The following is a 16,680-nucleotide window of genomic DNA, read 5'->3' on the forward strand; positions in this document are numbered from 1 at the left end:
ATGCTTCATTTTTTAAGTCGAGAGAGGGAGAGAAATAAGTGAGAGAGTGACTACTACTACTACTACTACTACTACTACTACTACTACTACTACTACTACTACTACTACTACTACTACTACTACTACTACTACTACTACTACTACTACTACTACTACTACTACTACTACTACTACTACTACTACTACTACTACTACTCCTACTACTACTACTACTACTACTACTACTACTACTACTACTACTACTACTACTACTACTACTACTACTACTACTGGTGGCGCTGAAAGCAGCGGTTTTGGCGCTGTAGGTTGAAGAGGGGGTAGTCAGACAAAAGGTAGGAGGTGGGTGGATGGGTGGTGGCTGCGCCTAGCAAGCTAGAGACACTACCCCCTCTCCGAGGGCCCACACTCAGCTAGCTTAAGCTTACTAAGCGCCCTACTATAGAAGGAGAGCGAGAGAGAGACAGAGAGAGAACGGCATTCACACTATACGACGTACGTGTCTAGCAAGCTAGAGACGCTACCCCCTCTCCGAGGTCCCACACTCAGCCAACATAAGCACCCTACTATCGAAGGAGAGCGATAGAGAGGGATAGAGAGAGAGAAAGAGAGAGACCATCATAGTTTACCAGACACCCTACCGAATTCTACAGCATCCTATCTTAACAACCTCTGTAGATGGGTGGGTGAGGGGGGGGGGGGGCACTTTGTCGAAGGCACGCTGGGGGTATCAAACGAAAAACAAATGCCTTTTAAACACTCAGCATGGTGGAGCCTACTGGCACGCGGGAGGTGTCAAAGGTACATCAAATGCCTCTTAGACACTCAGCATGGGGTTTAACCATAAATTAAAAGGTGTCACTACCGTGACATCTTCATCAGCGGCTCCTTTGTGTCCCAGAACATACACGTATCCCTTATACATTGGCAGCATCCTTTGTCGGCTCCTTTATGTCCCAGAACATATATTGTTTATGTACTAAGAAATGTTAAAATGGCTAGGAGAAATGGGTTTAGTGATAACGAATGGGAGAAAAGAAGGAGATGAAGAGGGAGAAATAACATATATAGGAGCGAGAGGAATGTCAACGATAGATTATGTAGTTGGTAACGAGGAAGGTGATGAGGCAATAAAAAGGGTTTAAATAAAAGAGAAGGTAAAGTCGGACCCCTTACCAGTAGAAATGGAATTGGGAGAGAAAATAGCAGAAGAAAGAAAAGAAGAGGAAAAAAGACTGGTAGACGACTGGAGCGAAGAAGGTATATGAGAGTATCAGAGATGAATAGACGCAATAAAGAGTGTGACGAGAGCCACGGCTCGCGCCGTTGGCTCCGTCCACATCTCTCCCTTTCCGGTGGCAGAGAGAGCGAGATAGACAACAACAAGAAATATGATTTGGAAGCCAGCAAGGTTGGTACGCGTACTTCGCCGCCGATTGCCCGCTACTCAAGGGTTTTTGGTGGGAGGCGCTCGGTGCCCGACAGTAGATTGCGACAGCGATTGAGTGCGACACGCTTTGTCCGTGCCGTCTTAGCAATTGATTTTTGGCCTTTGCGAAAGCGAGTGAGATTTATTCTGCAATGTTTGCAAATTAATGTGCAACGCGTGTGTAACGTGGTGCAACTGTTTGTCATGAGACTTGTGTTACAAGAAGGACTGAACGTGGCACCAGCATCTATACAACCCGGGGACACCGAGCAGCTTTCCTGTAATGTTGGTTAAGTTTTCTCTCTTTCTCGTAAGATCGCGTCGCCGGCAACCCTTGAGGATACGAAGGCTCAGCGGTTATTTCGCTTGAGGGCCTATGGAGAAACGCGGAAAATAGCTCGTAACTGTCGCGCTAGCTGGGTTCAGTCAATGAAAATGCACGTAGGATAACTAGTAATACTACTACTACTACTACTACTACTACTACTACTACTACCACCATGAGCGAAGAAAGCACATCAAGTTCGATCAAAGTGAAGGTTTTGCTTACAGTTTTCTTTGACTGCAGGGGCGTGGTGCATCATGAGTTCTTATCACAAGGTAGTACGGTTAATAAGGAGTATTACCTTGAAGTTATGCGACGTTTGCGTGAAGCAATCCGAAAAAAACGCCCCGATTTATGGAAAAACAATTCATGGCTTTTGCATCACGATAACGCACCTGTTCACTCGTCGTTGCTTGTTCGTAATTTTTTGGCCAAAAACAATACCGTAATCGTGCTCCAACCTCCACATTCACCAGATATGGCTCCGTGTGACTTTTTCCTGTTCCCAAAGTTGAAGAGACTCATGAAAGGACGGCGTTTTTCCTCGATTGAAGAAATAAAGGCCGAATCGCTGAGAGCGCTCAAGGACATACCAAAAAGTGAATATCAAGAGTGCTTCGAAGATTGGAAAAAACGCTGACATAAGGCCATAATGATGAATTATTGTTCTTGAAATTCGGTCTGGTAGAATGACTTGGAACTTACAATCGAGTTGAAGAATAATTCGAGATTCATCTTGCCTCATGTATGTTGTTACGTGAAGTACCATCATATTATAGTTATATTTCCCGATTAAGATTTAGTTTAATTTAATTTGTCCGTGTTATCCGGTATTACTCTTTTACCTAATTAAAGGTTAATTGAAAGCTTTAGTTCAGTTCACTTCATCAGAGTTTGAGTGTTAATAAAAAGCCCAAGACAGACAGCAATCATACAGGCAATTTGTTCACGCCGTTAGGACCAAAGAGAATATATTAATCCATTGTATCAATTGGACACATACTTATAATACGCATACATTTAACTGACCATATAATCCGTTTAAAAACAAAAAGGAAGGAGGACCATATAAATAAAGAAACAATACTAATATATAAAGGACTGATCGCCAATAACTCTATTAAAAAAATAAGTTAGTACCATATTGTCTATATATATATATATATATATATATATATATATATATATATATATATATATATCTTTCTATTTTTGCTCTATCATTTATTCATGTACTTGAGCTTTATAAAATAAATTTTATAAGTACTATTAAACGCGCTTGAGTATATCCATATGCTTCCCCGTTATTGTTTATTTTATATATAACCGATTACAGATAAATATATACGAATACGTCCGATCGAATATCTCACGATCGCGGTATCGGGAGCCCGGATTCAAATCTACGAAGACTTTGTTATCGACGCGCGAACGGGACGGGCTGCCCGAGTCAAAGGCCGCTCGGCTGTTGAAAGGCCTACGCACGAGACAAATTCGCCTCGCGCAAATTGTCACCCATCAACTGGTAGCAGAGCGTGGTTACTCAGGCTTTATCTTTTCAATTTTCTCTCGCGTTAATAAAATTTTTTTTTAATAATTTATTGATTAAATTCATAAAACTATTGCACATTGATATATATATATATATATATATATATATATATATACATTGATTAGCAGGTGTATTAATGTAATTGGTATTAATACACTATACGTGTTGATTAATGTGTGACAGGGTTATAGCGATGTTCGCTAGCCCTGTGTGCGGCACTCTCCTCGCGCGAGCGCAGCGACCGAGTGTACGCTATATAGCGACTACATACTTGTGTCGTTGCAGGATCTGGTGAGAGGAGCGCGACGATCGGCGAGGTGTCGCCGTGAGTGCGAGTGAGAGCGAGAAGAGCGAGAGAGAGAGAGAACGATTTTGATTGATTTTGACGGCGAGAGAAGTGGGAGCGCGGTGGCGTGACGCTTAGAAAATTAAGAGAGAGGAAGGGTAGTTAGGCGCGAGCTCTCGAGTAATTAGGGCCGCCTAAGGAAAGACTGGGGGAGACAAGATTTCGGCAGGAAAGGAACTACTGCCATCAGTGCAACTGCCACGTTTGCCAGGAGAACAGGGTGTTCGAAGCTGAGCCAGTGCAAGCAGCGACCATTCGCCGTCCTTGAGGCAAAGGCCGTGCTGCGACCCTTCCTGCAGCAACCTCAATCGTCGCCAGGGCACGGTTTCCTGCCGGTCTACGTTTTAGCCGGCGTCGCCTCTCTACCGACGGACCGTCGGCATTCGGTGGGTTATTGGCGTATACGGACATTGGCGTATTTTGAGAAATTTATCGCGCACGCTGATCGATCTCGCTCGTTTGATCCCGCGAACTCTGGTCGCGGAAGGGCTGAGCGAGCGCGCACACCGCAGTGAAGTAGATCTTGTAGCGATATTTATGAAAAGACGTCAATAAATGAGATCGCCATATGTAGTATAAGTGAATTAAAGTGTCCGATTATTTGTATGAACCTCCCGAAGCAGAGCGAACTTCGGCCTGTGAAAGTCAGCGCCGGCTTTCTTTACCGAGAAAGAACCCAGAAAAATTATCAGAGACCAGCCCAAGGCGCACGGTGGCTGTCCCCTCTCGCAAATGTGTAAAATATATATATATATTGTTACATAGTGTTAGTATATGTTGATGCGTATTAATTAATATTGATACATATTAATTAATCCGCCGTCATTATCATCATTATTAATATTTTATTTTTTATTTCATATATTATTTTTCCTTTAATTTTGTATATTATTTATGTCATACTTAGTTATAATCGCGATCAGAAAAATATAACTTCTTTCCTATGCTGGTGAAACGCGATACGGGTGAATAAGACGCTTGTTTCCAAGCAGGCTAAAGGCCACGCCGGAGACGTGAAAAATTGTTTTTCACACGATCAGACGCTCAGGAATTCAGCGGAGTTTCGTTTTTGGTTGCATAAACGTAATTAGAGTTTTTGCTTCTGAGATCGGGTGCGTGCTTCTTCCGTTCCCACATTTTGTGCTTAGTTGATCGACTAGTATTGGCAACGTGAAATTTGAAACGCGGCTTAGCAAAATTTCTTTAGGATATTATGTCATGAACGATCGTTTGAAATTTGATGTGCGCGTTTGCAAAATATTTCCTTTCTGTGAAATAGACGAATTTATTTTTTTTATTATTCTGTTGTAATAGGGGATTGTACTTGACATTATACCGTACCATCCTGCTATGAAAATTTCTCTTAACTATTTTACCTTTCTTTTATTTTTATTACTAAACGATAGGTATATATTATTAACTATTAATAATTAGTAATTTGTTAATAATTATTATTTGAATAAATTGATTGAATTATTAATTGGTAAATTAATCATGAATAATTAATTGATTAATTGTTATTCGAATGATTTAATAAACTAATTATTTACCTTGTTAGGGATTATTATTATTATTATTTTTTTTATTGACAACGGAAAATTTTTATTGTATTGTCGCCTTTATTTATTTTTTTTATTATTTTTTTTATTTTATCTACAATATTAAAAATAAAACTAAGACCCTGGGCCACATATAATTCATAAACTACTGCGAGGAAAATTTAGTGCGACATTATATGAAAAAGAAAGCAAGATACCAAACGTACATAGGACCATAACGAAATGGAGTCGGCTACTTTATAGTTATTGACTAGTATGTCGGCCAGCTGTACCCTACAAAATATAGTACAAGGAATTACGGAGTTCGATGGGAAAAATGTGCCGCTCAAAGACTTCATTCAGGATATTCGGAATGAAAGAGCATTGATAACGGATACACAGGAACAAAATTTTGTCCGGTTAATAATTGCTAAACTGCGAGGACCCGCACATGACTGCATTTATGGAAAATCCATTAAGGCAGTTGATGACTTAATCAGAATCTTAAAGGAACGGTTTGCACCTTGCAAAGACTTCGCATACTTTTTTTTTTTTTTTTTATTTTATTTTATTATTATCCAAGAGTTATTTACGATCTGTCTAATTGCTAGACAATAGGTAAATTATTTTACAGTTCGTCGCTTAAGTACATGTTTGAATATCCCAGCGGTTATTCAAACTTTATTTTTTATTTTTTTTATTTTTTTTTTTTTATGATAAAATACGTTGTTTTTTGAGTCTTGTGGTTTTTGTTGCTCTGCTTAGTAGATCTTTTATTAAGGGTTTAGTATGTTCTTCTATCTTCATTTTGTATTTTTTGAATTGTTTTTCAATATCTTCTTTCACCGTTGAGAATTGTAGATCCTTTCGTATTATTTCGTTCGTAACATACCACGGGGCTTCGACTATATTATTTAAGACTTTCGACTGAAATCGTTCTATTATTTCAATATTAGAATTTGAGGCAGTACCCCATAGCTGTATGCCGTAATTCCAAATTGGCTTTTGAATGCTATTGTAAAGTAATATTTTGTTTTCGGTGGAAAGTTCGGATTATCTACCGATCAGCCAATATAGTTTTCTCAGTTTAAGTCCGAGTTGTTTACGCTTATTGAATATGTGCTCTTTCCAGTTTAATCTTATATCAAGATGCATTCCTAGATATTTTACGCATGTGCTTTGTGGAATGTTTTTGTTGTTTATTGTAACTGTTAGGCAGGTGTCTTTGCGTAAAGTAAATGTAATGTGTGAGGACTTTTCTTCGTTAACAGATATTCTCCAGTTATTTAACCAGTTTTGAAGTAAGTCTAAATATATTTGAAGATTATTTGATGCTGTATTTGCTAGATGGTGGGTTGTTAGTATGGCCGTGTCGTCTGCGTATGTTGCTATTGTAATGTGGCTGTATTGGTAGATCAGCAGTATATAAGAGATAGAGAGTTGGACCTAAGACGCTGCCCTGTAGTACTCCTACTTTAATGCTATATCTTTGCGTGGTGTGTGTCTTTATTTTTATTTGAAATGTTCTGTCTTGGAGGTATGATTGAAGTAACTCGTAGTAGTGTGTTGGAATGTTTTTCTTTATTTTGAATAACAGTCCGTCGTGCCATACTTTATCAAACGCTTGTGCGATATCCAAGAACACAGCTGAACAGTAGTGTTTATCCTCGATAGATTTTTTCGCAACAGTTACGACTCTGTTTACTTGTTGTATGGTGGAGTGTTTGTTTCTGAACCTAAATTGATGATGTGGAATGAGATTATTACTGGCTATGATTTGATTAATTTTACTGTGGATTAACTTTTCAAATATTTTTGAGAGTATGGGAAGTAGACTGATAGGCCTGTAGGAATTCACTAGTTCGTCTTTTTTACCAGATTTTTATATAAGTATAATCTCGGTTACTTTCCATTCTATGGGAAAGTAGCGTAGGCGGAAACATGCGTTGAAAAGTATTGTTATAAATCTGATTGCAATTTTAGGTAATTCTTTTATCATTTTACCTGTCATATTATCAAAACCCGGAGCTTTTTTGTTGTTGATATTACTTATTATTAGCAATACTTCCTTTATTTTAACTGGAGTGATAGGAGATAGATCTCGGACTTCTGTGTGGTGTAATAAGGTCGACTCTTCCGATTCAGTGATTTTCATTGGATGCGGCTCAAAGGTTTTGCGCAGATGGTTTGCAAAAGTGGTAGCTTTTTCCTCGTCTGTTTTAGCCCATTTGCCGTTGGATTTTCTTACTGGAGGAATAAATTTAGTAGGATTTTTTAATCGCCTCGTAGCTTTCCATAGTGAATAGTCTGTTGTCTCTGACGGGGTAAGGCTTCTCAAATAATTCTGCACGTTAGCGTTTTTTTCTTCATACAATATTTTCTTTAATTCCTTTGTAACCTTATTTAGTTTGGTTTTGTCTTCTTTTGATCTGCTTTTTTGGAAGTTTTTACGTAATCGCCTTTTTTCACGTATTTTTTGTGTAATTGTCTGTGTTTTGTTGCTGTTTACTGTTGTTGTCTTCGGTGAGTGTAGTGGAGCATGTCATGGCATCATTTAAAAATGAGTTTAGGTTTTTGATACTGTTTTCTATGTGTGTGTTGGATTTTAGTGGTATGTTGCACGTTAAGCGTTCGTCGATATATTTTTTAAATTTTGGCTAGTTGATTCGTTTTATTTGCTTGAATTTTGTTGATATTTGAGAGAGTAGTGTACTTATCACCGGTGAATGGTCCGATGATAAGTCTAAGCATGAGGTGGCTTCAAAATATTTCTTATTTATACCCTTGGCTATTGCAAAGTCTATTAGGTCTGGTAGTTTTTTATGTCTGAGGGCCAGTATGTAGGCTCGCCGGTTGAAATTGGGATACAATCGTTTTTCTGCATAAATTTGTATAATTCTCTACCTCTATATGTAGGTGTTGCTGACCTAGATCCCCACCATGGGTGTTTGGCGTTATAATCACTGTCAGCTACGAAACGTTTTCCTAGACTTAGAAAATATTTTGAAAAAGTCTTTTCTGTTATCTTGTGGTTTGGAAGACAGTACACCGCTGCTATGCCTATAGGGCCTCGACGGTCTGATATCGTTATGCTTGTTGCTTGTATGTCAACTTCGCATGTATGTATATTAGCGTAGTGGATTATTTTTGTTTTTATTATGATAGTCGTACCACCATGTGTCTTATTTAGTGGATGATTTGTTAAATGTATTGTGTAGTTTGGAATCGAAAGAAAGTTTTTATTTGTACAGTGTGTTTCAGAAACAAGCATAATGTCTATATTTTCCTATTTTTCGCCTATATTTTCGCTTTTCAAAAATGCTTTTAATTCTAAGTATCTTTGCATTAGACCGTTTGCGTTCCAGATAACAATTTTTAATTGATTCATTTTACTAGTTTATTTACTATTGTAAAAAGGAGGTTTATCATATTGTCCATTTTCGACATAAGATTTTCCATCATTCTTTCAAGCTTGTTATTGTGCTCGGATTTATCAGGTATTTCTGTTTGTGTGACTGTTTGTTTTTGATTTGACGGTTGGTTTGTGATGTTTTAATTACTCGTTACCTGTGCGTATGACATCTGTTGACTTGTGTTGCCGTTTAGGGTGGCGTCAAAGGCCTTATTTGTTTGTGTCATGATGTTTTGGTTTTGGCGATTTAAATTTTTTTCTCTAAGTGCAGGATATGTCAATGAGATATTCATTTTTTTACAGAAAAGCACTTGATTAAACTCGCTCTACCAAGGGTTAGGTGGGTTAGTTTGTTTGGGGGTCGGTAGAGGAGGTTTCTGAGGGTTGTAGGGTTTTCTGAGGATAGAGTACATCAAGGAGACAACAGGTAAGCCTATCTGGTTGAGCTTTTACGTTCCTTATAGAAAAGCAATTGATTAAACTCGTTCTAACCAGCGTTAGGTAGGTTAGCATACTTGGGGGTTGGTTGGCCGGATTATGAGGGTTGTAAGGGTATCTGGAGATAGAGTACGTCAAGGAGAAAACAGATAAGCCTATATGTGGTTGAGATCTTAGGTTCCTCATAGAAAAGCAGTCGATTAAACTCGCTCTACCCAGATTTATCGTAGGTAGGTTAGCTTGTTTGAGGGTTGGCAGGGGTGGTTTTTAAGGGTTGTAAGGATTTGTGGGAATGATATAATTTAGGTTAAAGCTAGGTCAGCCTGTCAATGGTATATATCTTAATTTTCTTGCAGAACAGTAGTTGATTGAAGTCGTTTGACATAAAAGTCGACGTCGAAACTTTTAAACCTGTACGAGTATGTTCTGAGAGGTACAATATTTATGAAATCGAAAAACTTTAAAATACAATATCTCAAAGAAAAAATAAGCTATTTGAGCAAACTCAACGGCATTTGAAAGGGCTAGGTTGCTACTTTAAGATGTCATTTATAGTTTTTTGGGTATAGAGAATATCGTAGTGCTACATAACCTCAAATATAGGCAAAAATCGCTATTTTCGCACTTTTAGGTTATGATATCTCAAAATCCTGACGTGTTGGAGAAATTCTGAGGCCGGATTCGGTTTCATCGCCAAAAATTCTTCGGAGAACCATGTATGGTTTGCTTGTGCAAAAATCTTGTCGGACTGTTTTATTGTAATTGATTAGAACAGGACACCTTAGCTTGCATGATCTCAAGAGTGTTAAACGTTTATTGAGGAAATATCCGAATGTGTTTTTACTCCCCGCAGAACCTTTACCATGTACTAACTTGACACAACATGAAATACACTTAGAGAACAGAGTACCAGTTAATACCAAACAGTATAGGCATCCTCCTGTGCACCGAGAATTTATATCGGAGCAAATTGAAAAACGTTTAAGGGAAGGAATAATCGAAGAATCTAATTCACCTTATAACTCGCCGCTCTGGATTGTCCCTAAAAGCCCGGCAAGTGATGGCACACCAAGGTGGAGGATAGTTATCGACTTTAGAGAATTAAATAAAAAGACTATTGGTGATGCTACCCTTTACCTAATATTACTGATATCCTAATCAGTGGATTTCAACAAATTCCCTTAAGAGTTGAGGACAGGGAGAAGACAGCATTTTCAACCTTTGATGAACATTTTCATGATATCAGAATGCCAGAAGGACTAATGAACGCGCCAGCGACCTTTCAACGAATGATGAATGCGTTGCTGCGAGGACTGTTAGACGTAGAAATGTTAGTGTATTTGGATGACGTGATAGTTTACGCTAAGAATTTACACGAACGTGAAGTTAAAGTAGGGAAATTGTTTGAAAGACTTACCGACGCAGGATTAGTCTTACAACTGGACAAGGTAAATTTCCTATGTCCAGAAGTAAAATTCTTGGGACACATTGTTAGTGGGCAAGGAGTTGGGCCGGACCCTAAATTGGTTGAGGCCGTAAAGAAATTTCCAACGCCCAATGAAGTGAAAAGTGTCAGTTCTTTTCTTGGCCTCTCAGTGATTTAACAAATAAAGACCAAGCATATAACTGGGGACTACCACAGGAAGAGGCTTTCGAAAAGCTAAAGCAGATGCTTTGTGAGGCTCCTATCCTAGCTTTTCCTGATTTCGAGAAAACCTTTACCATAACCACAGATGTTTCGGACTATGCAATAGGAGCGGTTTTATCACATGAAGTGGATGGTCATGAAAGGCCTGTAGCGTATCTTTCAAGGTTGTTGAATAAAGCGGAAAGAAACTATACTACCACGGAAAAGGAGTGTGTTGCAGTTTTATACGCAATGAATCAGTTTAAACCTTATCTCTTATGCAAGAAATTTACTCTGATTGCTCATCATGAACCTCTAAACATTATGCATAATCGTAAGGACCCAGGACAAAGGCTAATGAGGTAGATGTTTAAATTCACAGACTATCAATATACATTCAAGTATAAACCCGGAAAATTAAATTGCAAGATTAACTTGCAAGAGTATTTAGACGAAAAGGTTCAGAAAGAAAAACAGCTGAATGAAAATATCTCGAAGATTCAGGTAATGATGTTAAAGCGTAAGACTGGAGGAAAATAAACAGATAAGAAAGAGAAAGTAGAGCCACGGGAATCGATTGGTAAACGGAAGAGGGCTCGTACTATCTCGAACGAACCAAGGACAAAAGGAAGGCCTGTTGGGGCCAAGACGAATAAAGAAAAACCAAATTTAGATCATAGTACCATTGCTGAAAGAACTCGAAGCAAGAAGTCTGTGAAAACCGCAGAAAAAACTCTCCGACTACCGAATGAACCCAGACGCGGCACTTCTAAACTTAAATTGGAGGTTGAAAATGGGACCAAATTAGACAAGGATAAACCCTTACCCAAGAGGCTAAAGGCGTTACGAAAAACTACATCGGATGCGTCAATAGATGATTTCGGATTGAAAACTGGACAATTGGACAAGGAAACCCCACCTAAAGTTACAGAGCGGAAGGAGTAACATCGACTGATGAATCTGCCATCGAAGTTACCACGAAGGAGGTTGATAGCAACGAGTTCGTTAAAGATTCGTCTTTTGGACAATATCTGCCGAGTGGTCGATACAAACGTGTACAAGATATTTTAGATCGACTGGAGAGGGAAAACATTAGCTCCAGTGTTTCGGATTCTGATAGCGAGATCGGACTGAAACAGGGAAGCTCCTCTCGGGGACCCTTGTTATCCTCAACTAGGATGGAGGATAAAGATCCGAAAAATGTCTAAGACAGTACGGATGACAGACCTCCGATAGAAGATCCGCGACATAGTGGGCTGAGAAAAGAAACCGAAACGGAAGGGGACAACTCAAGCGATGAAGTTCAGAGTGATAAATCGGAATTTACTGAACGAATATAGCTAGAAGTTAGTGGATCTCAAACCAGCGGGAACTCTGGAGAAGACGACGAATTAGCAGAAAATGAAAGTTCCAGTAAAAGATGCGAAGAACGAGCCCCGGCATAGAGGACTAGTTTATCGGCAAACGAAGTGTGGAAATCAGCAGAAACATTGGATGCCAGTTTGCGAAGACATGAAAGTTTAGATAATGAATCATATTATTGGGATGACATGGGCCTTGCGCGAGACAACCGAACCATAGAAATGCCTTCTCATTTCTCAGATGGAGACGACCCCCCCCCCTCCTAAGAACTACAAGAGACACTATGGAGGCTTGACCCATATGATGAAATAAATGATTCTGATGAGTTAATGACGAATAGAATAACGAAGTTAGTGGAAGATTCGCAAAAATTAATGGAAACTCATCTAGAACACGACAATGGCTCGGACACAGATCGCCCGGACGAAGATGACAATCAACATCTCTCGGATATGACTAAAGGAGCAAGTCTCGAAAGAATTAAGGAAGCTGAAGAAACTTTAAGGCAGCCACGATATCGAGAGATATCAGTAACCCTAACTATTAAAACAGGAATACCGGGAGTTAGAAGTACTCCTATGGCTAAAGGACTTTGACTTATGGTAAGATTCGAAGGGCTTGAGGGCATACCCGAAGAGTCAGATCTTAGAAACAAGAGCCCTGTAGAATTACACTTTTCAAAAACTCTCGTAGATGATGAATTATTCTTCTTGTTACCGCCGACAGGACCAATTAACCAATATCGAAGACCGGAAGACTATGAGAACCCAAGTTCAAGCAGTGAAACCGGGAGCGGAAATTCTTTAATAGGACCTGCAAAATACGAGGTGTGTTAAAAAATACCCGGTATTTTTAAATTTCGCGGGTCTGGAGAGTCCGATTGTCAAAATTTTTTTTTATTGTGTTGGTATACATGCCCCTGAAGTATGATAAAATTTTCAGCTATATTCACTGTTTACTTTGTCTGCGGTAGTCGCTAAGGTTTGACGTGTTTTTATGAGCTCGGCGATTTTCGTTTTTTAAAAGAAATGGATCAAAGAATTTGTATTAAATTTTGCGTAAAAAATGAAATAAAGTGTAACAAAGTGTGTAAAATGTTACAAAAAGCCTATGGTGAGTCTGCTATGAAAAAAACAAGTGTTTACGAGTGGTATAAGCGTTTCCAAGATAGCCGCGAAGACGTTGAAGATGACGACCGCTACGGTTGACCCAGCACGTCAACAATCGATGAAAATGTGAAAAAAGTGGAAAAAATGGTTCTACATGATCGCCGAAACACAATTAGAGAAGTTGCTGATGAAGTTGGCATATCAATTGGTTCATGTCATAACATTTTTTCAAATGTTTTGGGCATTAAACGGGTGGCAGCAAAATTCATTCCAAAACTGCTGAACTTTGACCAAAAAAACAATCGCATGAACATCGCTCAGGAGCTGTTAAACGACGTCAACGACGATCCAAGTTTGCTTGAAAGGGTCATAACTGGTAATGAAACATGGGGGTACGGTTATGATGTCGAAACCAAAGCACAATCGTCCACCTGGAAGCATTCAACGTCACCAAGAGCGAAGAAAGCACATCAAGTTCGATCAAATGTGAAGGTTTTGCTTACAGTTTTCTTTGACTGCAGGGGCGTGGTGTATCATGAGTTCTTATCACAAGGTAGTACGGTTAATAAGGAGTATTACCTTGAAGTTATGCGACGTTTGCGTGAAGCAATCCGAAAAAAACGCCCCGATTTATGGAAAAACAATTCATGGCTTTTGCATCACGATAACGCACCTGTTCACTCGTCGTTGCTTGTTCGTAATTTTTTGGCCAAAAACAATACCGTAATCGTGCTCCAACCTCCACATTCACCAGATATGGCTCCGTGTGACTTTTTCCTGTTCCCAAAGTTGAAGAGACTCATGAAAGGACGGCGTTTTTCCTCGATTGAAGAAATAAAGGCCGAATCGCTGAGAGCGCTCAAGGACATACCAAAAAGTGAATATCAAGAGTGCTTCGAAGATTGGAAAAAACGCTGACATAAGTGCATTATATCTGGGGGTGATTACTTTGAAGGGGACCACATTGATGTAAACGAATAAATAAATATTTTTTTGGAAAAACGATAATGCCGGGTACTTTTTGAACACACCTCGTATATCTTACAAAATAATGTAAGCACGAGCCAACAATGTTTAACCTATCGACGAGATAACATGGTACATTTTGTATCACGAGACTGTAATGACCAAACTGCTATCTCGAAATTATTAAGTGAAATTGGGGCTATAGACCTACGCAATATGAAATCTTTGAAACCTAAGGTCGGACAAATACTAACGACCAAATATAAAAACCATAATATTTTCTCTATAGTCATAAAAGACAAGTATAATGACTCAATTATTATTGAGGCTATAAAAGTCGGACTTACAAATTTAAAGAAGATACTGATTAAAAGAAATATATTAAGTTTCCGGATTGCTAGACGAGGGAACTATACCGATGACCTTGGACCTGGATTACTAACAGAAATATTAATAAGAATTTTTGAGAAGAGTCCTATAAAAGTAATTGTTTGTTATGGGAACATGATTCTCCCACCGGCAAACCAGCTGACGGAAATAATTGAAACACTACATGACAGCCTAGTGGGTGGCCATAAGGGTATTAACCAGACACACCAGAAAATTCGAGCAAGATATTGTTGGCCAGGTCGAAAGGACATATTAAATTACGTACGGAATTGTTCGAGTTGTCTTGAGAAGAAAATTAATATGCCAATTGGGTGCCTCTAGAGCAATATTGTCAGATCGCGAGATAAGCTTTCTTTCAGAGATTGTAGAATCATTATTACACTTGTTCAAAATTCATCATTGTAACGGGGGCAGCGCCTTATTCGGCACTGACGTCACTAATTTATTAAGGGGAGAGTAAGAGAGGCACTTTCGCTCTTTAACAATCGGGGAACGAGAGGATAGGTCGAACGAATAAATAATTTTCTTTACTTGGAACATACAACTTAAATCTATTCAGACAAACAAATACAAAATCAGTTACAATAACGTTTACATCACGCGCACATATACAGAACAACTTAAACTAACGCGGGAGGACGAGTGGCCCGGCGACTAAATCGCCTTGGCCATTTACCTCCTTACAAAGGAAAGAATACGTTGAAACCTCTCTACCGCATTACGATGAGTGTAGCCGGCAAGTGATCGCCTGGCTACCTATCGTTCCTACGCGGCCGCGCATCACCATGAGAGAGAGAGAGATAACCTGACCTTTGTCCTTGGCGATGAGCCGGCAACGGGGAGTTGACCTGGCCGCTGGCTGGACGTCTTCCTCGGCGTAGCCCGTGGTGAACCCACTGGAAGTCATGCAGCGCATGCCGGCGAGGGCGACACTGAATGCCCTGCTGCAGGTGTTGCCTCCACACGTTGCCTCGGCTCGCCCTGGTCTGGTCACTGCTGCACGTGTGTTTCTTCTTCTCTCATCGCGCTGCTACTTCCAACTTCTCTCCTCAACTTTCTTCCGGGAACTACCTCACGCGACTTGACGCATGGTCAGCATTCGCGCTCTCGCCGGGCTCTCCCACCAAGCCTACTCATTAGGCGGCGTGCGACAAAAGCGCTAATTGGTCGCGCGTCACACGCCGGCCTAAACCTGCATAGTGCGTGTATAGACACGCACTCTAGCATGCTCGCTAACTTTCTCTCTCTCTCTCTCTCTCTCTCTGTCTCTCTCTACCTCATAGTCGCTGCGCTCTTGCTTCTTCGGGCGCTCTCAATCTTGCTCGGCAATCTTCGGCGGCTGGAAAAACATAAAGGCCATTATGTTTGGTATAATCAAAAGGTGATTACGCCTGGATATTAAACGAACCTTGGGTAGGACAAGCCGATAGTTATTATAAAAAACCTCTAAAAATCGTCGAAATTTTAAATCATAAAAACGTTTTATTAGAATTACCCAATGGAAAAATAATACGGAAGCATATGGATAAACTTAAGCTTCAGGCGTAGCTATATAAATTCAATTACTCACTTATCTTATCTATTCTCCATTCTTCGTCTATACTATTTACTTTGTTCTGTTCTTTCAGGTACTATTTCTTTTAATATACTTCCTTTCATTTAATATATATCTAATCTTATTTTCCTTTCTCTCCGCATTCGCCCCGTCTATTATGGACCCCCAAGCTTATTCTATAGAAAAGATAGATAGCAACCCAGGAATTTATTACGAAAGAATAGATCCAATGAGAATAAAGAGGGCAGATTGGATAGTATACATATCCATCGACCTCAATTTATTCCTGGTGAAGACCACTGCTATAATTGACCTACGGTCGCTACTACAAAATTGTACTGGGCATCTCAGTGAATAAGCTTGCAATAATATAATCGGCAAGGATCACATTGATCTGAATACAATTGCTCTTGAACAAGTACAAATAAAGATTCAAGGGACATATTCAACCACCCGATGTCTAAGCACCTAAAAATATCAGGCCGAAAAGACTGGTATCTTTTGGAGGTATAGGAAGACTGAGTCATAGTTTATTTGGATTAGTGACTATTAACGAAACTGATAAAATAGAAGCCAACATAAATCAATTATATGCAGATCAAAAAGATATCATTAAACTCTTCAATGATAGGAC

General features: G+C 39.4%; 1 protein-coding gene across 3 annotated transcripts in view; it reads left to right on the plus strand.

The window, feature by feature from the left end:
* The window catches only part of LOC131672727 (xaa-Pro aminopeptidase ApepP-like), a 325,757-nt gene that overhangs the window by 28,287 nt on the left and 280,790 nt on the right, over nt 1-16,680 (plus strand). The window lies entirely within an intron of this gene.

The sequence above is a fragment of the Phymastichus coffea genome, unplaced genomic scaffold, assembly GCF_024137745.1.
Source record: "Phymastichus coffea isolate CEN01 unplaced genomic scaffold, Cenicafe_Pcof_1.1 PCOF00012, whole genome shotgun sequence".
NCBI classification, from domain to species: Eukaryota; Metazoa; Arthropoda; class Insecta; order Hymenoptera; family Eulophidae; genus Phymastichus; species Phymastichus coffea.